Below are 24170 nucleotides of genomic sequence, written 5' to 3'. Positions count from 1 at the left end.
TCTCTTGCCTAGCATCACTTCATAGAATGAATTGGGTTGGAACAGACCTTAAACATTATCTAGTTCCAAGCCCTCTGCAAGGGGCAGGGACACCTTCTGTAAGAGCTGGTTGCTCAAAGACCCACCCAACCTGGCCAGCTTCAGTTCTTTTTTCGCACCTCTTCAAGTCCATTTGGTGAATAAATTAAATTAAATTCCTCACTTGCTGTTAATACTTTTTAAATGCAAGCCAAGCCTCTTGGTTTTTCATACCTGGACGCCTAAATTTTAAAAAATGCTGTTGGATAATTTCCCTCTCTTTCATAGGCTGGTGCTTTGACCTACATGCACCCTGTGCACTCCCTAAGGCTCATGCATAACTGCAATGGACGATTAGTCCAGCTAAGTCTCCAGCAATTTCAATGGCTTATGCAAGAGTAGATGGGGCACAATATGTAATTTCAGCTTTTTTTGTAAGGCTTTTCAGTCTTTCTATGAACTAAATCATTTTATCAGTTTCATTCTCTCTTTTTTTAAAAATTTGTCCCATTAAACTACAGAACTGGAACATATTCATGAATAGTTTCTTTCTGCTTTAACTCAAGGAGTTCCTGACATAACAAAAACTGGTAATTAACTGACTCGAAGACTTTTACAATAGCCTCTTTAAATAAGTCCTACTATGCGGCACTTGGAGCACTGACTCCACATTGCTGTTACCACTGCAATGCACCCTGTGTTAAACAAGGTTTGCTGCTCCACCTCAGCAACAATTCTTGGCTGCTTTCATCACTGCTCTTCTGCTTGGAAACACCAAAGTCCTCCCACATCTTTGCGTGGAAAAGGCTACTGAGCTCCCTGCTCTCAATCCACTTGGCTCTGTGACACTTCCTTAAACACTCCATTATCAGAGGGCCACTTGCCACCAGCACAAGGACCAAGTGGCAGGTCTCCAGAGGCTGGGCACAGCCTAACCTCCCCTCCTAGCTGGTGTCACAGCTGTTGGCACAGATGCATTTTGGCACATTTTGGCAGTCCCTGTGACCTGCTCCTGACCCACACCCTACTTAGAGCAGGAAGGGCTCTTCCTGATAGAAGAATCAGGCTTCAGTTTTTCAGGTGTCACTCAGCAGTGTGTGATTTGTAGCTGCTGTTGCATGTTGGCTCTAAGCATAGTCAGTTTTGCCTACTCATGCTTATCTCCCCTGGTTACAGTACATTCTGTTTCTGATGAAAATATTACTCTGAGGAGTATTTGGCTCCACCATACATTTATGCTCCCTGCTAACTAGCCCAAGCCTTATTGTTGCAGTTCCTTATATTTTGCATCATTTGTAGAGCCAGCAATATAGTCTGTAAATAGCATGAAAGAAAATTTTAATATATATCTTCCCCCAGTGCTCCAGACAGATTGGTTCACTGTTGAACAATTACATGTGTTAGCCTATATTTCTTGTAAAATCAAATCATGTAAGGACATCTCAGCCAGAAAAAGCCATAAAGCTAGATGAGGAAAAGAAAAAAAAAATCTCCAAATACATATAGCTTAAGTTACAAAACTATAAGAAAATAAAGCAAAATTGAAAAGGGCAAAGGAGACAAAATGTAAACACAAATTTTTATACACTGTGTAATACCGAGTGGATTAATTTTGACATTCTGGTATCATGGGCTGCCAATATAGTTCAGAAAAGAAAGAGATATCTCCAGAATTATGGCAATGCTGTTTTGTCACATCAAAGCTGGTTACAAGATCTGTATTTGTGGTTGCTCAGTCTAACTGCCTGCTTGGAAACTAAGCAAGGAGAAATAATATCCTGAATAATTGTATTTAAAGTGTCCAGAAAGATCATGAATCTTCAGAACCACCTTTGGAAAGAAAGCCCTTTTAGTGGGAGCCCACAACCACACCCCTCAGTGCAATGAGTGCCTCCTGGCAGCTGAAAGTCCCCCAAACCTGCTGCACTCAGACCTTCTGTAGATGTTAAGGAAGCAATTGTAACACATCACTAAGTTGATTTTATGCCTTTGAAAAATATCCTCCTTAACACAAATACTCTATCACTGCCAGCTGAACACATTTAACTTTTGAATTAATATTATTTTTCAGAGGTCAGACATGTGACAGTAACAAAAGTCTTTTGCCAAGCCATGTATTTCAAGTCTGCATCTGAATTTCCCCAGAGCCTGGTCCTGTTTAAATACGAGTAACAGCCTCTGGCTCATGGTTAATGCAAAACTTCTGTTCTCTGGACTCCTTCAAGGCTCTGCTCATGGCTTCCTTCCCCTCACAGGTGTGGGGAGACACATCCACTGAGTGCCCTCTCTCACAGTATGCACTGCTTAGCAGGTCAGGGAGACCTAACAGCCAGGATGCAGGAATGATGGCAGTCATTTTCCCTCCCATTTCATCCCCAGCCCAAAGGCTGCCAGGTGTTCTGGGAGAGCTTTAGCCACGTGGTTTTTGTAGCCTCCACCAAGGGCCATGGTTTCATCAGTGTGGCTGTTGCTCTGCCTAGCACTCATGGGATGGTGGAGTGCAGCAAAAGCCTCTGGGAAGAGGGATAGCAGCTGCCCACTCACACAGGTGGACTCTTACAGAGGAAGACAAAGATGTCTCCACTTTATGGATTATGTATTTTTTATTACATTGCAATTGCAGGAAATACCACACCAGCACTCCATACAGTAACTTTTGGTGGTTATACAGATCTAGGATGTTCAGAAGTATTTCAGGAAGCACAATTTCTGGAGATACATGCAGCTAAAGATGCCTGGGCTATGCTTTTTGCTAGAAACATGTCTGCCCCACCACTCCAGTCCCTGTGACTCCAGCAGCCACTGGTCAGTTTGAGTGAGCTTTGGGACAGGTCTGGTCTGTGAGTGGTTCCACAGCTGAGTTCCCCTGGTAAGGGAAGTCACAGATTTCTGCAGTACAGTTTCACAGCAAGCCTGCTGTCACCAAATTAACTATTAACAATACCAACTAATATTGCATAAACATTGACATTAGCTTTCCCCAAGCATTAATGCTATAAATCCTCCTCCTCTGCTGTGAACTGCTGAGAGGATTCGAGGGACACAGTTCCCCTCTCCAGACCTACCTCCAACTGTACATGGCAATTTCTGTGACTCTTTTTCTGTCTCTCAGCACAGGTGGGGTCCAGATCTTCTGTCAGTTAAATTTTATTTTCCAGCCTGCTTAGTAATTCAGATAGTGTTTTGGTTCACTTGGCTGGCACGGAGTATTTTCACCACACCCTTGTCTCTTCAGACAAACAACATCTTTTCTGACCACTGGCAGAGCCAAACCTAGTGAGTAAGAAGGAACAGTAGTTAAGGCATAATAAATAAAGCCACCCTGAAGAAATACATACACAAAGCAAGATGAATGGGCATCAACTACCTGGACAGTGTTGCTTCTAAACAAGGGAGGAATAAATCAGACATGTCAGGAGCACTAGGATACCTGACAAACAGGGAACAACTTTTCTTGAAACCATAGTTTTATCTCTGCTTATTTGGATCAAACACTTGTAATAGTTGTGGATTAATTTCCTTCCCATAGTCAAAACAATAAAAGCCAGGCACCATTTTATTAATTTCCAAACCAGCGTCAGATAAGCAGAATTGCATTTAAAAAAGTAAACACCCTGCCATAGAATTGGAGGATATGTAAGCGTTTGGGGTTTTTTTCCTGTGTCTATAAATGGGGGAGGGTTTTAACATTATGAATAGATTTCATTTTGTAAGTTGTGCTACAAAGCACTGATAAGGCCACGGGAAAGCAGCAGAGATTGAGGCAGAGCAGGAAGAAATACCACCCATATTAGGAGACAGCCACTTACTTAGTGGCTCCCATTTGAATAAAGATGCCATTGTTCAGCCAGAAGAATGCACATATTCACAGGCTCTGCACAGAATAGCTCAGTGTATCTAGAACTCCAGAAGTGTCCAAATTACAGCCGCAGGGCCAAAACTGCCCTTGAGTCTTTCTGAAGAATGACCCTCTGCTTAATTAATCAGTGCTTTAACTGTGAGTGATCCCAGGACACACTTTTCTCAGGCCTTTTTCTTAGCCCTGCTTGTTCAGAACAAACCTTTAAATGTTCTCTGAGTGATTTTTGACCATTTTTTCCCCTTTCAAGATTATTATTTCCTGTTTTACTGTGAAAGCTCATTAGAAACGAAGACCAGAATCTAGATGATCTCAGTCCAGTTTACTTGGATAGGAAATGACTGACTTGGGATGGAGAGACACTGGCTCCTTTTCAAGGCCTCCCACAAAAGATTAAGTCCACAGACTCCCAGAATATTGCAACTGCAATTTTCTTTCCATATATTAAGTGCACAGACTCCCAGAATATTGCTACTGCAATTTTCTTGCCATATTACACATAAGAATTATAGCAGGGCTGATGAGTTTGTACATGCCATTCTGTTAGTCATATTTGATCCCACTGCCATAACTCCAGCTGTTGTGCATGGGATCTACCAAGATCTCTTTCCCATTTACTCTACACAAGACAAGTTTGAATTTTCAGTATCTTGCTGTCACAGGCCATGTTGTCTGGATTCTCATAAAGCTTTTTTTCTTTCCTATCTGGAACAGAAAAGAAATTTGATAGCATCAAGAAACGCATGAAGGCAATGAAAATCATTGTGCAAAATTTCTGTCCAAATGGGACTCCACCTTGTCCACCTAGCTCTGGTGATAAAATTCCTCCTATTCTAACTGAAGTTAAGCAAGGAAAGACAAAGGTTTTGCTTAAAATGAAAACAGCAGCATCTTTTATTAACAGTGATTTTTACTGTGAAAACGAAACTAATTTTGACCATATTTATAAACTTGCAACAAAAGATACAAGCTAAAAAATTTTAAGACTTAAAAAAACTTAGCATGAGTGTTTTGAAAAGCTATAGGGATAATATAATCTGCAGCTGGGGAAGCTGGAGCCATACTGTTTGATAGGCCCTATCTTATGATATCCAATATTAAGCTAAGTAAAATGATATGACCGGATGGCCTAACTAAATTTAGTAGTCTGGTGAATTGCCACTCTACTAAATTTAGTCGGCCCATAATGGGCATTGAATATCTACAGCCCAAATGATAAAATCTGTCTTGCTTCTTTAGGCTCCCAGCAATTGCACAATATACTATGTTGCACTATTAAGAAATAAGCAGATCTGCAAGGGAAAGCATGGGAAGGGGGGAACCAGGACCTTAAGGAAAACAGAAGGAATCAGGATGTGTCAGTCCACATCCTCAGGCCTAGATATGTGACCTGAAGGAGAGGAGGACAAGGAGCAGGTGGAAGGGGAAGAGGAGGAAGGGTCTCTAGGCACCCTAATACTCCCCATTACAAAAGTGCCACTCCAAATGTAACTTTGTGTGGGAGCCATGGAAAGAAGACTGGTTACAAGTGGTAGTTGGGCTTTCTGAGCCTTGCTGCTCTTACAGAACATATGCTGGCTCTGGTTTCATACCATTCCTTTTACACTTTCCATATTGGGCTCTGTAATCCTGATAATAGACAAGGAAGTATACTTCTGCATAGACTTCCATGCATCTGTGAGCCAGCTTTACAGCTATGAAAACTGCTAAGTCACTTTTCTCAAAACCATATTTGAGGTGTTACTTACACATTTCCTGCTGTTTAGAGGGATTTCTTCTCATTCCATGTGTGTTGTGACCTCTCTACTGGTGTGAAACCATGTAGGACACATTTTTTTTATTAAATGTGAAATATAACAAGGCTAGAAGCTTTTAAAAATTTTGCTATTCACAAGTAGAAAATAGTAATTGGACATGAAAAGGAATCACCATAACATTATTCTTAAAAAGAGCTGCATTCTTCTGTCCTCATATAAAAATCTATTGGATGCCCCATGCAACTCAGTGATGCTTTTCAGTAAGACAAGAAATAGTGCCCTTGTTCTCACTTCAGTTCCCAGTGCAGCAACAGAGACACAGACATGATATTCAAGAGGTTCTGCAGACCTAGCTTGATATTGAAGGTTGAATATCATAAAATGTAAGTGAGCTTTGATCCCCTGCTTAGAACAGGCAAATTTAACCTGTCTGAAGTTCTGTAAGCATCATCCTCTGCAAGGAGCAATTTTATTGATCATAGCTGGGTGTACATGTTCAACAGTCAGAGACTAGCTGTAAAGAATAATATATCTCAAAAATAATCAGTACAGAAACTCCTTTTTCCTTAATTATTTATACTAAAAGGGAATAAATAGCACCTTGGAAAAATGCTTTGTCCTTCCGGCAGGGGAGGATGGGAAGCTTCTAAAGTAATAGCTGAGAAGTAGGTATGAAAATAAGATCATTACAGCCATTGTCTCTATGTTCTACATCTATGTAGGCACAGTGGTTCAGAAACAAGAGAAAGGAGAGGGACAGGTTCTCAAAATTCAGAGCATTTTGTTCATTTGTGACATTCCAGTTTTCAGTCAGAATTTACCATCTTTCAAGATTTTAAAGTCTGAGTTCCCAGTAAATGTTTGTGGCAAAATAGATCACTGTCTCTGAATTCCCTCCTCAGAACTTTTGCAAAGTTTGCCATTTGACCCCTGTTGCGTTTGGAGGCTGTGAAGGGCCTCCATGGGACTACCACAGATATCATGAAGTGCACCCCTACCAATGCTCCCATTGAGGTGCCAGCCCACCCCTGCCTCAGAGGGGCTGTCAAAGAGGAAACCTATCAGCCACCTGGGAATCTAGCCACAGTATCTAAATACATCAGGAACCAGGGTGTCCTAGTTCTGCTGCTCACACAGTAACTTTTCTTTTTATAATTATGTCTTAATCATTCTTTATGCTGAAATAATCATAACATATTTACAACCAGACTCTATTTTAATTTTTGTCTTCAGATCACTTTCTGTGTGGCCTCATACTGCCATTCTCAGCCCAAATGACACCCTACCTATCAAAGCCAATTTGGATTTATTTTCTCAAACACAACTTTGCAAGGTATTTCTGTCAAATGATTTACTCAAGTTCAGATGTTGCAAATAGATCTGCTGGTATAAAGAGGCAGAGCAGCAATTCTGGATCTGACCCAGCAGGTATTGGGTTTCTCTCATTGGTGTATTTTGAAACTCTATAACGATACCTCATTTGTGTAGCATGGTTTCATAACCCAAAAATTGTGATGCTTGGCTTCATAACCCAACAGACATGTTGCTTGCCTGCTCACTCCAGTTGTGTTTATTGCTTTGAGTACAGATGAGTACTCACTGGCAGATAATCACTGGCATCCTTTTTCCAAACATCATTAGCTTTTTTTGAGGCTGCTGTTGCTTTTCTTTTTCCTGATATGACTTTTTCCTCATATTTGCCATGGGTAAATATTCGGAAAAATTCATTAGCTTCTCACTGTTCTTTAGACGAGTTTCATCTAGACTTGCTCATTTACACATATTCGTGTTTTACAAGTTCTTGCCCTCTCACTTTTTAATCAAACTCCTGTTTTCACAAGGCCTCCATTTCTTTCTAATTGTCAGTCCTTATTTTTGTTCAGGACTGATTTTTTTCCTTTTAAAAAAGAAGCAGCTCTGATGCTCATCCATTTTAAAATCATAATTAACTTAATCTCCTTCCTCATTTGCTAATGGGTCTATTTTCTCTCCAGTATTTCCTTTTTCCCTGGTAGACTCATAAAGTCTCTCTTGTTTCTCTTATCCCCTTTGGCTAACTTTAACTCATTCTGCCTTAAGCTGGGGAAAGGGAGACCTCCACAACATAGGGCTCAGAACTTCCACACATTTTATACTTTGAAAGTCTTTTGCAGATGTCAACTCATTAACTCTCATAACATGCCAGGGAGGCAGAGAAGTATTTATAGCTTTATTTTGATAAGGAAAGGGAAGGGGAGGTCTTGCATAATTGATGCTGACTGCAGAGGGGCTGCTCCAAGGGCCAAGACCCCTGTCCATGTGTCCAGGCAAGTAGACAATGAAGCTGGTGGTGGGCACAGCACCATCAACAGCAAAGCTGGAAAGTTGAGCTCAGGGGAGGAAGTGAAAACCTTGCTTTCAGCTGCCTTTTTTCCAGTTTATTTTTAGGTGAAGATTCCACAGAGGTTACCCACCTAAGCTTCTGTTCAGTTCTGCTGGTCAGATGTTTCCTCCATAATATTAGTACCTCTGGCCAAAAACCACCAAGGGTGGCAGCAGTGCAATTCTATACCTAGAGGATATTTTTTTAAAAGTTGTCACTTTATACAGCCACCCAACAAACATCTTTACTCTTTGATAGCCACTACTCTTAGAAAAACAATTTCAAAACCATATGCTCAAGGTGCTTGAATTAAGATTTAACTAACCCATTTCAAACAGGGGCATATCATGGGCTAGGTTTACTTTTGCATGCAAATATGCCAGCCTGGGCTTTCTGTAATTTCCTTTAGTTTCATTTCATACCCACACAGCACTGTGAGTACAGATTTTCACAGTGTTTCTTAGCATGTAGTCCATGGATCACTGGTGGGCTACAAGAAATCAGGAGGTAGTATCTGAAACAACTGCACAATTTCCAACGAAGAGCAAGAGCCTAAGCCATGCAAGCATGTTCCACAAACAAAGTGAGCAAACAAAGCAAAGAGGGTGGAATCAAATTAAAAAATGAACAATCAAACCTATCTGAATTTTTTGTTCGTTTGTAAATGGAAAGCATTGTGGTTAGGTATACAGCACAGCCTGGGGATATTTTTGTCATGATCTTAAACAGTGGTTAAACACTGCTTTGTATGTCTGGAAATCTAAAAAGTTAAATGATTTTCATGAGACTCTTCTTCTAAGCTGATGTCAGCAAACATCTTCATCACCCTTGCTTGAACGGCGGCGCATCACAGCACTGCTCCCTGGAGCTGATTGCAATCCTGCCCCGATTGCTGACCACAGGGATCCTTACTGAGCTCTCTCAGGAGTCCTCTCCCTTCCCATTCTGTCCACACTGCCCTCATTGCCCACCATGCCTCTCTTTCACAGGCACAGCCCCTGCCCAGGGGCTTCCAGAGGGCAAAGCTGGTGCCATGCTGCAATTTATGGGGTTGTCAATCAGACAAGGGACAGACCTGTGATCTTCCTCTCTCCTGGGGCACTTCCCAGGGCGGAAAGTGAGATGTGATGATCTAGTTCCTTCATCCTAAGTGCCTTTTCAAGCAAATGGTCCACTTTAGGTCCTGGATCTCCATTTGTATTTGTGTGGGTGTATGTAGGGGAATGCACGGGAAGGATCCAGCCCATAAAAGTGACTTGCAGGAGAGGCTCAGCACACAGCCTGCTTAGCACTCACAAATTATGCTGGCCAACTACCCAGTTCCAATGTTTATGGAGGTTTCTTTCTGAGGGCTGAAAATTTGTATCAGTGCTTCTAGTTCAAGTCCTCTCTCAAATTTGAACAAAGAGCTTGTAAAGTTCAGCGTCTTCCAAATTGCCCCATATAAGTCACTACTGAAACCACATCCAAATGGTTCCCCCCCCACCATACCTTCCACAGAAATGACCTAAACTTTGTCAGGTTCACATGTCCCTAGAGATGATCTCATTTCACTGCTTCAAAAGAGCTTTGGTCTGCACAGCCTGTAGCAGCAAATTTACACTTCAAAAAGCAGACAGCTTTTTCCACATCTTATTCACTTAATGGGTGAGAATGTAAAATTAGTTCCGTTGCTGATGAGGACCTTGAGCCAAATGAAAAGTGTTCATTTGTCAGCACAGACTTACAGCCTAAAACATGATTATATAGCTAATCCAATAATGGATTTTGATGCTGAGCATTTATTTATATACAGAATGTCTTGTTATCTGTTGATAATCAGGCTCTGCAATTTACTCTCTTTTGTGTCATTAGCCATAGCAACATCTTCCAGACATATTACATTTGTGTGTCAACATACAAACACACACAAAATCTTCCTGACCAAAATGCTGTCTTTGCCTATTTTCCTTGAAAAAGCACTGGAATTTGAGCTTTTTGTGGTTTAAAATATTAGTAGGAAATTAATAATTTTTGACCAAGAATCTCTCTGCATCTTAGAAGTCTTAATAGATTAAAACTTTAAACATAAATTTTGTCTCTTTATTTACAACATCATATGAATAGATTTATTCTTTTTTTGCCCATGTGAATGCCAGTACCTAATTGTCTCAGGTATAAATTTGTACACCTTAAATGGTCCCTTTCCTAAAGTATTCCATGTCCTAACATCAGAGGCTGTATTAGAGTTTGCTAACTATATGAACCCCATTATTTGATGGCTGAACAGATCCACCTTTTATAGAAAAGAAAGTAAAACATGTTAAGGTCAATATCAGGCATCGATTCTACATCAGGTATGCTAAAATCAATCAGACAACCAGAAAGTTGATTATTCTTTTTCAACTTTCTGACTAATTGCTGTTGCTACCTGATACTCCTGCAGTTGTGTGCATGACTGTAACTATCTAACACAGTAGTTAGACTGAGACAGTTTACTACTCATTTAAATACAGAATACATAAAATTAAAATATTTAAAGTGGGAAGACATTTTAATAGCTATGCTACAGTAACATTCACCAGATATTAAAAAAAAAAAAAAAAGGCTGTGGGAAAGTAAAATCATTCCAGTATTAAACTGGGAGTTAATTGCAAATGTGGGGCACACCTGCAAACTCTGTGAACAATCCTACAACACCACACACAAAGCAATTTCTGTGCTAAAGGATAGATCTGCCTGCAGAAATACCCAGGAACTCCTCTGGAGGTTATATGAAGTCTTTTTCTAAATTTGGCAGTCAGGAACAATTTAAAAGTAAAGTCATTAAGTAAAATTTACCTCAAAGGATACTGCAAATCAAGGGTGCAGGTGAGACGATGTACAAGCCAAACTCGAGCTGTGCCACTGCATCTCCTAGAAGCAGGATCAGGCCTCCCTGTGTGCTTTTGTTTAGCTGAAATTTAGTCTACAATAAATACTTATATATTGCTGCAACATGATGTTTTATTGGGCTGCACTAGTTTACTAAAAACAGCAGGCTGGTAATAGCAGTGCTTGTGGTTGTGCCTGTAATTCATTTGTGGATGGTAATGCACAGGGAGAGATATGATACAAGATAATAAGGCAAATTAAAAAAACTACTAAACTCAGTACTGGCAATATACAGTATATTAGGACCATGTTCAGACAGGCTGATTCTTTGGATATTTTTATATTTTGTTTTACCTCGGCAAGGTAATTCATTAGATATTCACCTGGGTAAAGAATAAATGAATATAGCATACATTATATCCTCACTTTAGTTGCAGAAACAAATCTTTCCTGTACCTGCCAATGTAATCTTCAGAGTTTTTGCTATATAAAACACCTCAAGAAAAATGCACCTTGGTAAGATTTACACTTTATTACTCTAATGATTCTACAAACACTGCCACAATGTGATGAAAGGCAAAGCAGTCCTGATCTGATTGAGAGCTAATAAAAATCAGTACTGAAAACTGAAAATAGCACCCTTATCATCTTTCTTTCATTTAGACCTGATTACTAGGGGATTATAATGCAATCACAGCTATGTGTGAGAGGTAGCTATGGGAACCAGTTTTAACTGTTTATCTAGCCAAAGATCTTAATTTAAGTTTGAACACTCTGATTCATTTATATGTAAGACACCAAGGAGACAAAATGCAGAAGAAACAGATGCTCACTTGTTCTTTCCATTTAACTTCATAAGCTACCAGCCAATTTGTCTTTCAGGGACAAAATTAATTTCTGATGACAATGTGAGCAAGTAATAAACTAGGAGTTCCTGTCCTGGGAAACTTGTTAAGGCCATGTAATGTTCTGGAGTTATTTAGAAAAAAACAATTTGCTCATAGACTTGCAGGGACATCTGTAACAGAGTTTTCTTTGTCCCTGCGCTGTTACTCATTTCTGGGGGCTTTATGACACCTTTTCCAGAGGCTGATTTGAAAAAGTTCAAAAGGAAATATATTGCCCATTATTTCTTTCCTTTGGGGTATTTTCTTTTTCTTAGTCTGTTCCCTTTTCCCCCCTTCATATTCACAAATCATGCAAACCTCACCCCGCTTGCTTTCACAGCCAGAGAAACCAACTACCAGCCAGGAGACCTACAAAATTAATCAAAAACTATCTGAGGAAAAGAGTTTGTTGGAAATGTTGAGGTAAGTACACACCTGAAAACACGTGACAGAGCACTATGACAAAGTCTGTGATACATTTACGTGGAAGGAGCTTTGCCCATTAATGCTATAAACTCTGTTACGTTATCGTCATGAGCAGGGGGAAAATATCAAAATGAGGCAGGGACAGAGCAAAAGAAAGAGAGAGAGAGATCTCTTCCTAAGAGCTTGCTTTTTCAATATGGGCTGTGTGTACACGGTCCTGCATCACTTAACCAAAATGTTCTCCATCTTTCAGTATCTTTGTAGGCACTATTTCCCCATTTCAGTATTTATTTCACATGTACAACTCTTTACTCTGGTAATACTTTTCTATCATTTGGCTCATTTACTGGGGTTTTATCCTCACCTGGCAGGCCCTCCACATCTCAGGTTTTCTCTTAGGTAAATTCCTACAGTGTAATGTCTGTCCATTAGCACATTTAAAATCGCTTCTTCTGCTGTGCTTAACACTCATTTATAGCTTATGTGCTTCACATGAAATGTTCCTTTTCCAGCAGTTCTTTTGAAGAAAGTTTAAAGTAAGTTGCAAAATGTTTCTTTTTCATCTAAACAGGGAAATGAATTTAAGAAAGGAAGAGAAGAGCCTGAAGGTTTAGCTCTTTCAAAATTTAAACAGAATTCAAAACACTGTTGGAACACATCTGTCAGAGAAAGCATGAGAGCACCTGCATTTTAAGAATGAATATCATCCCTAACTCCCTCTTTGATAATAGCTTGCATGAACAGCACCTTTAAACCACATCAATCCCAGATGCTTTCCATCCATCCAGTTATTATTTCCCTTGGCACTGAAATGCAGCTACCTCTAGACTGAAGCTTCTCAGTGATGTGCAGCCTACTGTACAGCATCACAGCTCACAACAAGAAGTCATTAAACCTTATTCAGCTGAAATTATAAAACAAGGGTAATTTTAAACAAGAAATTCAAACCCCAGCTTGGCCAGGTTAATGCACAGAGCAGTATTAACTCTTGATTTAAAGGCCAGATGGTTTCAAACACAAACAAGAAGAATGAATTTTGGATAGGAAAAAAACTAAGAATTCCATGAAAATTATAAACTACCATGGTTCTGTTTGTATTTACATAGCAGGATCTCACCAGCCCCCTGCCTGAGCACACAGGCCATGGCTTGCTCTGTACCTGCAGTGAACAGTGCAGCACTTCCCACTGCTCTGCTTTACCTTCAGCTGGTTTTCAGTGGTCAAGACAGAGCTTCTAGACACAGCCACCCAAGTGTGGTGGCTTAGCCATTAGCACCAATAAGGGTGTCACTGGTAAGGACCACTGCAAACTTCTGATCAGTGGGACCCATAGAAAATACAATTTAATTGCTTGAACAGCTATTCTTTTCATACCATCTTTACCACACAGCTTTGAAGGATTTTATGCAAAGCCAGGATACATACTGAGGCCACAGATGAAAACAGAGCATTGACTCATGTTTCAAGAACACAGAGTAAGAAAAGTTCACACACTTTAGAAAGAAAAACCACAACACTTTGCAAATTAAATTAGTGCTTGGGAGAGATGAGATCAGTCAGTGCTCTGGCATCCTCTTTCACAGGGATCTGCAGCAGGGACATAAGAGCAGAGCAGCGTTCCTTTAGGGGGATGCTGATGAAATTTCCCACCAAGACACTCCACAGGTTTGGGACATATTGATTACCAAGGCAAATTTAATGAAAAATAATGTAAGGATATGAAAGAAAGACACTGTTGAGAAGGTTTGGGTGGGGGAATGGTTTGACTGGTTATTTGTGGAGCTCTGTGACAATTCTGAAAATTCATGTTGGTCTGCTGGGAATCCAGAGTCACACTGGGGAAAAAAAAAAAATTGGTTTTCTGTGCTCCAGGTACAGGAAAGAGATGGCTAAGGTAGGCCTACAGTTTGCATAATATTAATCCTTGACAACACAAAAATGTGGGTTAGCATACAATTAAGGTAGAAAGTATCCTTAGGTTGAAAAAATTCTAAACCAATAATGTAGATTAGTCATAAAATATAAATACTGGAAAAATTGAGCATTTCAGTCCACTTCACCAGTTACTCAGAATCCCTGGCAAGCTCTCTCAGCAAGAGCAGTTTAAGGTGGGGAAGAGCATAAAGGAGGAGGGTGGAGAGTTGGGGAAATTTGGGAAATCTGTTCTACAGAATCACATCTGCCACTTTATTTCCTGTGAAAGTCTGAGACCTGACAACACTACAGTGCAAAATTTCTTAGCTATATCTTTTAAAACCTTGCAGACCAGAAAGACATTAGTAGAACAATGAAAAACTTGGCATCTAAATATCTCTATAAAGTATTTCCAAAACCAAACAGATATTTTCCACTCTTCCAGAAAACTCAATATAATGTAACTTATTACACATTTAATGCAGAAAGTCTTACATAACCTGTCTCCATTTCAATAAAATGTAAATTTGGGGGCTGTATATAAGGCATGCAGTTTTGATTAAGTAAAGAAGGGGGAATAACACAGCTGGGCTGGAGTCACATGAGTTAGAGAAAAGAGAGATTCCACAGGCCTCTCTGAAAAGCTCTCATCACAAAGTGAACCTATAACATTGCCTTTATGGTCTTGAGCCCACAAGTCCAGAAGATGACAAGCTTATTTAGGGTGGAGATGTTGAAGCAGGATGTCCATGCCTAGACCTAGTTTAGTGTTTTACAGATTTTAACCACTATATTCCTGGAAAAACAGAAGCAACATGAGCTCCCTCAGCAGTACTCTAGAGTCTAAACTGACAACAGAAAAAGGAAATGGCTGTTTTAGCTCTAAAAATTAGTGCAAAAAGCATATGTGAGTTACATGTGAGCTGTGTCACTAATACCTCAGTCATCAGTGAAATGATCCCAGACTCGTTCACCTCTGATCTTGGAGAGCCTCAGTTTTCAGAAGATCAGCAAGTCAGCAGATGCTCATCCTTTCTGCAATGCCTCAGTAGAAACCAGATCTTTGTTTCATGGTGCATAAAGGCTGTGAAACTCACGAAGCTCAGAAATCTCAAGGACTACAAAATAAACCCACTCCTGTGCAGTGCTAATACAGGAAATTCCAGTGTGAGGGAATGCAGCCTCTGTCCAACATACCACAACTAGCAGAAGAATGTGGCTTCCCAGAGAAAAAACTTCTAACTGGTTCCTAACGTGCTTATGCATAAGTTGACAGAACTCATCAAAAGAGTGATTTGCTTCTCAGGCACTACTGTGAAAGTCTCTCCCTTTGTGTGAAATTAGAACTACCCTGAGGCCATCACCTTCTCTTCTTCCTTGAAGAGTCAGTAAAAACCATCAACACATAGCATATTAATTTAACAAAGTAGAAAATACAAATTGAAGCACATCCTGTATCATGAGAAATGGTCTTCAGTGTCTTCTGCAGTTGGCAAGACTAGCAGTTAGCACACATGAACCTGTGTAATAGTAACCTGACTACTGAGACCTACAACCCAAACCATGCACACCAGACATGGCCTTCAGAGATAACTATTATAGAAATGTTGGGGAAAAAAAGAGAGAAAATATGAGAATTGGATCCTGAACTTAGCATAGTTCCAGCTTAGAGCCTGCCACTCTCATCTTTCCTGATAAACAGGTGGCAAGATAATGCAAAATACACAAACTTGGGTGTGAGAGTCCCTCTGAAGTGGTCCAAGCACAGTGGCACCATGCCCAGGGGCACTGCAGGGTTGGTGGCAGAGCATGCATTGGGGTGTAGGTCCCAGAGTCTGCCTTTTCCTTCCCTTCCTGTTCTACCTGCCTCTGTGGCACAGGGCAGGGACAGCATCCATGCACCTGGGGCTTTGAACTTGTTACTCATGACAGTTCCTTATAATGATGTGCCAACTCAGCTGTAGTAAATCTAGTCTTTTAGGTTTATTCATATTATAAATATTAGCCAGCTATCACAAAAGCAAAATCCCCTCCCTTTTTACACAAGGGCTCTCTCCATCACCCAAGTGGAAGCTAACAACCTGAGAGCAACTGTTACCAACACATGAAAGCTTGGTTCTTCCAGCTAGATGAACGGCACCAGACCTGAGACAAATATTTTGTCAACTCTCATGGGGAATCTTGTAAAGCCATCTCCCATCCTGTAACCGCTCTGTGGTTAAATAGCAGCTTCAGTTCTCTGATGTTGCAATCCAGCACCTTTCACAGGCATTAAATTCCCTCTAAGTTAATTCTAAAGGGGGGGGAAAATGCTTTCTGCTCAGAGGTATTTCTATTGCCTAGTTATTTTATATGAATCTGATAACTAGTTTCCTGCTACAGAGGTTACATCTTGAATACTTAATGCCAATTCAGAAATTTTTTAGACAAAACAAAAATACATCTAAAACATAACACACACAGTTCAGTTAAGTGTAGAACATTAATGCAAGGCATGATTGTAAAAACAGCAAATAAATTGGAGGGGGGCAGCAGATTCAATGGATATCTCTCAGGGTTAGTACATGCTGTAACTGGTCATTCAGACATTTCTGGTACTGAAAGTACATTCTTTTTAGCATAAAAACCTCAGAGTTCAACAATTAAAAAAAAAAGTTAGAAGGAAGGATAGAGTGCAGCCAAAGGATAGCCTTTAACAACCATTTCAAAATGAAATCTAAATATGCTTATATAATAGATAAATATTGGCTTCCAGGGAAGCTTTACAACACTTTAATTCCATCCTGGACTGCGATATATGGAATTGTTTTGAATTTCCATAAGTGTCCAGAGCTCTCTGCTAAGCACACAAGCTGATATTTTGATTCATAGAATAGAAGCTATTTTTCCCCTGAAGTAACTCACTGGACTCTCTTTGGCAACTTTCTGTTTTTCGTTTTGACCCACATTACAATTTTATTAATAGGACTATACAATAATTACTCTTCTCACATTTTCATCAGCTACTGATAACTCAACTGCCCTATTTTTCTCTATGTAAATTCCAGGATCTACATTTAAAAAACAATCAGAAGTTTCTTCCCCCCATTACTTGAAACTCAGCAAACATAAGGGTTTGTGTATTGGTCACAAGGTTCACTTTCATGCTCCTCCTCAATAGCAAGTTCTTTGGAAGGTTTTCTGATCCTTCATAGCCAAATCAGCAGTGGCCAGTCCATGGTCTATGGCCCATCACACACACTGCATGCACACATGCAGAATATCTGTAGCATAGACAAATTAAGGCTCAACTATCCCTAAGCTAAGGTACTGCAAGATGAGACCTGGTGAGTTGTCTGAATGGTGCAATGACCTATGGAAAGAGCAGGCAATTATATTGCCAGAAACAGATGAGGAAAATGCAACCCTCTCTTCATAGTGATCAGACCTAGCTGAGGTTTACAGACTCCTGAGAAGAGTAAGCAGGTACCTGATCCCGAGACACACTAGGCATCCCTCTATCTGTATTTTGTCCTTATTGTTTTGTCCAAGTGAAATGAGTAAAAAAAGTCCTGTAAACGGCTAAATCAATCAATGGTTGTTAACAAGAAACAATATATCAAGAAATGCCTCTTGATGCTGTAGCTTCAGCCTGGTGCAGGCAGCCCGTTTCTCACTGCTGGCCCCACTGTTGGCTCCAGCCCCCATGCAGCAGCTGGCAGTGCCCCGTCCTCCACTGCTGGGCCTGGAGATTTGGAAAATATGCGGCACTGGCTCCTCCCCAGGCAGGCCCGCTCAGTCACTGCTTCCATGGGCAGAACCAGCAACTTAACACACAAATACCTCTTGAGGAAAATACAGATGCAGTCCTCAGGCTGGTGGCTGCAGCTTGCAGTGACCATGGGCACTGGTGATGACAACCTTTTTACGCACACAGACTTACAATATTAATTTGCAAGCAACAGACAGAAGCAGGGCTGTCAGCCAACGAGTAATATTTTGTAGAGCTGATGCCATATGTCATATATTAAGGGTCTTACATCAGCAAAACACATGGTTTAATGCTAAGTCTGAGGGTGTCCCAATGAAGCCAGTTACACCTCTCATGGTCTTTGAGAGAACTATCCAAAGAGTTGCACAAATGGGGTTTAATTATTTTAATATAACTTTTCCTTTATGTTACCATTATATTTTCATGCTGCATGTTTAAAGTTGAAGGAAATTACATGAAAAAACAAAAGAAAACTAAACTAGGATTCATAGCAAAGAAAGTAGCTACTTTGATTTTAAAGACACTTAAAATTAGGGAGGAACTTAAAGGCCAAAGAAAATGTCCCATGGCGCTAAACAATTTTTATAAGTTGTCATTGAGTAAGAGTCTTTTAAGCAAATCCATCACTGAAGGCTGTCTTCTGTCACTGAATCCAAAATCCTGTGCAATGTTTTTATCTAGTCTAGCTTTCCATGGCTAGCATATTTAAAGACAAGAGGGAGATCTTATCAAAACAGGAGAGATTAGAAACAGCAAGCAAACCTGCTCAGCAAACAGATATGAATCTGGAGAGACACTTTCTCTTGACAAAAGCACATCCTACAAATATGGGTTAAAATTTGTTAAAATGGCTATTTTAAAAAGTTGAAAAACCATTTGGCTCCTGCAAACTGGAAGGTGATTGCACACTCGAACTGCTCGTTGGGCAGAGGCATATGCAAACCTTTAATACAGCTGCCCAAGCAGTAGCCCAGGAAGAGTAGCTTTCACAACTTGGCAGCTGGATGTGGAGATAATCATGTGGATGTGGGCCCTGACCTCGCTGCTAGAACAGATAATAGAATAAAAAAAAAGAGGAAGATGGCAAGGAGATACTTGATTTCTTTGGGTAATAGTTACTTGCAGTTTGTTATCACACTTAAGTTGAACATCAACGAATTTTGAGGGTTTTGTGAATTTTTAGGGAAAATTGATAACATCAGCAGTCACATATCTCCTATTGCCACTCTCTTGGCTCCTAAACCAACTAATAATTCAGACATGATGGGCTCCTTTTGATCACTTTGGGCCAAGGTGTGGGGTAACAGAAAATGATTGCAAAACATGGCAACTGAGAAGAGGCTTGCAATGGCCATAGCACTACCCTTTTGTACAGCTGCAAGCCCACACCACAGACACCGTGTCACCTTGATATTCCCTCCACTGCCAAGGATGGTGACTACTTTGGCCAGATGGCTTGTTCCCTGGATGCAGGAACCTGCTCACATCAGCTCTGCATTCTCTCCAGTGCCAGGAAGAGATTCCTCCACCTTTGAAAGAATGAAGTGGATACCTCATTAGGCCTTGATTATCCTCAAGCAATTGCTTAGATTTCTGCCCTATTACTGATCAGCCTTTTTAGCAGGGGTCGTGGAATGGGCAGTGGCTGTCTTGTCTTCGTTATAATGCGTGATTTGAAACTTTTCAATTAAGCTTCAGATCAGGCCACAGTACTGAGACCACTTTAACGAGGGTGAGTAATGACCTTGTGCTGCACGTGATTTCTGGCACACCATCAGTTTTAATTCTTCTTGATCTTACTGTAACCCTTTGATACTTTGGATCAAGGGTTCTCTTGAAATGCTTTAAGCACATCGTAGGACTTTCAGGGACTGTTCTGACATGGTTTCTATCCTGCTTGTTTCAACATAGCCAGACTGTCACCTGTAAGTTTTCCATATAAATTCAAATTGTCAAAGATTAAAAGGGAGCTGAAAATCTGGCCTGTGTGCAGAACCGGGGAAATCTGGTGTGGGTCCCTAGAGTGAGCGAATCTAAGGAGGATTCTGCTACGAGAGCAAGGTAACCCCTTTGATGTGCCATGCCCAAGTACAGCAGTGCTATGATTAGAACAGAAAGCTACATTATGCCGGAGTAGTGAATTTAATAAGAACTACTGCGAGAGAGACTTCCAGAAATTTAGACTTCCTAGTTAATACCTATCTTTATGTTACCTATAGGTCAAACTAAATATCTGTGGTTTTAAACACAGCATAGACTGTCATCCAGTTAAGCCAGTGATAGAAATCACATTGACATCAGTAGGATAAATGTCTTGCCTTTGAATTAAGGACTATTTGGACCTAGATCCAAATCCAAGCCTTGTAGCTGAAATCAATTTCCAAACAGTCTGTACATGGACAAAGCTGATAAACCTTGGTATTTTCTAGGTCCTTTCCCAAGGTCTCACGAAGCCTCATGAACCTGGATTTCCTTCTCTTGTAAGAAGGAACAGCATCTAAATACAAAATTAAACTCAGAAAGAGTTTCTAGAAGGCCCTTGACTTCTCCTAGGTCTGCAGGCTCCCTGTATCTGACACAAGACTTCCATGAGCACGAGGCAGTAAAACGGATACAGGTTTGGTCATAAAAAAAACATAAAATACTTCTCATACAACCTCTTATATTACTTTTAGATATGAATGTTTCACAATGTCTGGATGCACAAATCCTCAAAACAGAGTCCTTTTTCCATAGGCACAATCGGTTCCTGTTAACAGCACAAGAGCAAACACCAGATGCCCTGAGGGGCCGGACTCAGCATCCATGAGAGACAGAAGCAGCTACAAGCCTCAATCCCAAACCATGGGCAGTACCAAGCACTTACTTATTGAGGAGACAGGGAGACTGGGACTGCAGTATGTGTCCTGCACAGGTATGTAGGAGCCTGAGCTGCCTGGCCCATAGCCCTGCCCTGTCCTGTCAAGGTACCTAGCACAGGGAAGGAAGCTTGCTGGACTTGCCGCAGGGGTGAATCTTTAGGTAGTTTCTCTTCAGACATCCCAAAAGCTCCTCTCCCGGCTTCAGGCACATCAGGGCTGTCACCCCTGAGCAGGCTGTTTTAACCCTGGCTGCTGACAGTCTCACAGGCTGCCTACCAACAGAGCAAAGCAATGAGACATTCCCCTCCTGCTACACTTTAGACATTTTCATATTTAAAATCAAAAATTCCCTGTACTTTTAAAAAAAAATCTTGAAGCTCTTCTTACATGCAGTATAGGGGACGGGGGGTGTATCTGCAAGAGTAGCAGAGAAATCCATGTGTTTTATTGCAGCTGGATGGTACTAACAGGGAAGTGAAAAAGCTTTCAAACTTGCTATCAGTTACTTGATATATGCAGGAGTTGATTTTTATTGATATGCCTCCAGTCACCAACGGAAATGGTTCATCTTTCGTTACACCTTTATAGGAGTCCCTTTTCACTGCACTTGCCTGGTGGCTTCTGCAGAGCTGGTAACATTGAGCAAAACTCATTTCCCAAACCAAGCCTGTTGGATAGAAATACATATTTTTTTCTAGGATGTAGCAAGCAGAAAACACTCTCGTCTAACACTTTCTTGGTTGCAAGGAGAGCTGATCAGCAGTACCATAAGTGTCTTACAAGAGCAGGCACTGAAGAGAGGTGAGGGAATCCAATGGATTTCACTCTAGACAAAATTATCATCGCTGTGTCAGGATTGACTTCTTTGTTAGCCTAACAGGGTCACACCTATTAGCATGAAAAAAGGCATCTGTCATTTAACACAACCCTCTTTACTGTGCACTGGAAACACACATTCCAGCTCCTGCAACTCTTAACAAAGCTGCAAAGAGCAAATCACAGCAGTGTGCTGTATCCCCATCTCAGGTCCTCTAGGCAGCAATTATAGAAAACGTTTCTGTTATCGCCACATTTCAAAGTCAGACTATGGCCACGCTGATGTGTGGCTCTAAACCCAGTGGAGCTTGATGTATTAAATGCATAAAGGGGTCTGTGTGTCAAAGAAATCTGGTCTAATCAGGGGACAGAAACCACAAACTTACAAATTTGAAACTGAGATTTCTTCGACTATTTGACCAACAATTCAGAGCACATCCATACATTTTAAATTTCACACTCTAACAGGAATACATAGCAACGCTCCTTTCAGAGGTGTTTCATTGATTAATAAGCTTGTGACTGAGGATGGAAATTGTTACATAAGCGTTAAGCACTGTTAACTAATGAAAGACAATTCCATATATTCTGGTGGAATCTAGAGAACTTCAGCAAAAATTATGAGCTTCATTTGCATTTGTACTCTGTCTGACAACAGTGATCAAGCTGGTGAAAGTTATTTCAAATGCAGTTTCAAAACTGCAGAAAAAATTAGAGTGAAAATTCTGGCTCATAAGGCAGAATCGTGCCTGCTAAAAAATCTTTAATTGCTGAAATATATGAAGAGCATAAACAACTATTTCTCTCATCAAATATGCACACAGCTCAGTGATATTCAACTCAATAATTCCACAAAGCAGGAGTAGTATCAATGAATTTAAAGTACAGAACAACATTCGGCAGGGAAACTGCTAACGCTTTCCATTTCAGTCACATGTCCTCATTAAGAGCTCAGGCTTCCTGGCACAGTAGAAAACATCTGTTTTAGCAACTTTTAGCTCTGTTCTTCTGTGATTCACCTTCAATGCCACATCACCAATGTGAAATACTGTGGACCACCTGAGTCTCTACTGGCACATGGCTATGGGCACTGCTTTTGGATTCTCAAAAATCAAACTATGTTTTTCCTCAAATAAACCAATTGGATGAATCTCTGTAACTCTAAACCGTATCATCCGTTCTGTGAACACTTCCTGTGACAGAGTTTGGGATTAGAAACTGCATCTTTAAGATTCCATTACTTTGCCTTTGTCATAAACCCATGGTTTCTCTTGATCAGTTTTGTAAACAAACAAACAAATGCTGCTGAGCAAGACTGGCAGCTTCTGCCTCCAGATCTTCCAGAGAAGAAGCCTGCTGAGTCTGTGAACTAGCAGATGGTAGGCTACAAGAATCTCAGGAACACAAGATACTTCTCTGACACTGGCCTACTCTGTGATGAAGCAAATAATTTTACCTCAAGATCTTTCCCCTTTATGTTTTTCTGGGTCAGCACTGTCTCTTAACTGATGTTGGTACTGCATCTTCCAGGACAATGGAGTTCAAACGGCCCTATGTGCTGTTAGAGCATGGCTTTTTCTCTGTTTCTTTTGTTCTAACCAACCACTTAGATATGGAGAGAGATTTATCTCTCTTTTTTGTTAACAGTTCTATGGAAAGAAAAAAGAAAAAAGACTCTCAAGAGGCACAGTTTCCTGACTTATTTGTACACGCCTGTTTTGTCAAGGGATGTGCTGTGCATCTACTGTGAATTGCTGAAAATGTAAGGTAGCTATGAAACACGATGTTCTTCTTACCAGCCCCTTTGCCTTTAAAAGATCTGTAGCCTAAACAGGCAGCTTTAAGAACTCTCCCAGCTCAGTTGTAATCAAGATACCATCTACTTAAATAAGCATTTGTACTCCCAGTGATTTTAGGAGATGAATTACTGATCTTATTACCATAGTAAATACCCTTGAGGCAATGTACAGGCCAACAGAATATTGCTTTCTGCTGGTAGAGTACCCATTTTCAGGAGAACTCTAGGAGTATTTCTAGTCATGTGGTAATAATAGAAGATTTGCTTAGACTATATTTGCCAGAACGTCCAATTTGCAGAAGTGGCTTTTAAATCTTTGACACTGTTCATGGGAAACAGCTTGTCAGCTATGAAAATATTCCTACCAGCTCCTGTATATCAGCCTTAGCACTGGGAAAAAGAGATTTTCAGGTGACATAGCCCAATAGCAAGCACAGAAACTTTTCAGCTGATATGATGAGTGGCAGAGCAGCATTACTTGGACAGGCAAAGGTGTTTTTTGCCTGCCAGCAGCAGTGCAGACTGCAGTGCCCTTTGGGGACAGTCCCCCTTCCATGCACAGCTCTGTGTCCAGGCAGGCAGCGGGAGCCAGAGGACAGGGTGTGTGGGAGGCCTCCAGCTCAAGCACACTCCATTTATTTATCACTGAACTGTCATCTGGTCAACATGAAAAGTTGATAAAACTCTTACCTTCGGGGCTCCGTTCTCCTTGGGAATAATGAAAAGGTGAAGCTGGTTAAGGTCACTGCACAGGAGGCCCTATTGAAGGTGGGAGCAGGTTGGCCATGAATTACTGAGCATCATCTGGTATCACAGATAAGCAGAATGGGTAAGAGACTAGGCAGGCTCTACAATAAGGGATGGATTT

General features: G+C 40.7%; 1 long non-coding RNA gene across 2 annotated transcripts in view; it reads right to left on the bottom strand.

Annotated features, from left to right (window-relative positions):
• Positions 1–24170, bottom strand: part of LOC117000445 — an 86364-nt gene that overhangs the window by 39292 nt on the left and 22902 nt on the right. For both annotated transcript variants that reach the window (XR_004418765.1, XR_004418764.1), the window contains exon 2: positions 3084–3291. This is a non-coding gene — a long non-coding RNA (uncharacterized LOC117000445). The remainder of the gene's footprint in view (positions 1–3083; positions 3292–24170) is intronic.

Source organism: Catharus ustulatus, chromosome 9 (genome assembly GCF_009819885.2).
Source record: "Catharus ustulatus isolate bCatUst1 chromosome 9, bCatUst1.pri.v2, whole genome shotgun sequence".
Taxonomy (NCBI): Eukaryota; Metazoa; Chordata; class Aves; order Passeriformes; family Turdidae; genus Catharus; species Catharus ustulatus.
The sequence above is the reverse complement of the archived record's forward strand: the minus strand, read 5'-3'. Positions and strand labels throughout refer to the sequence as shown.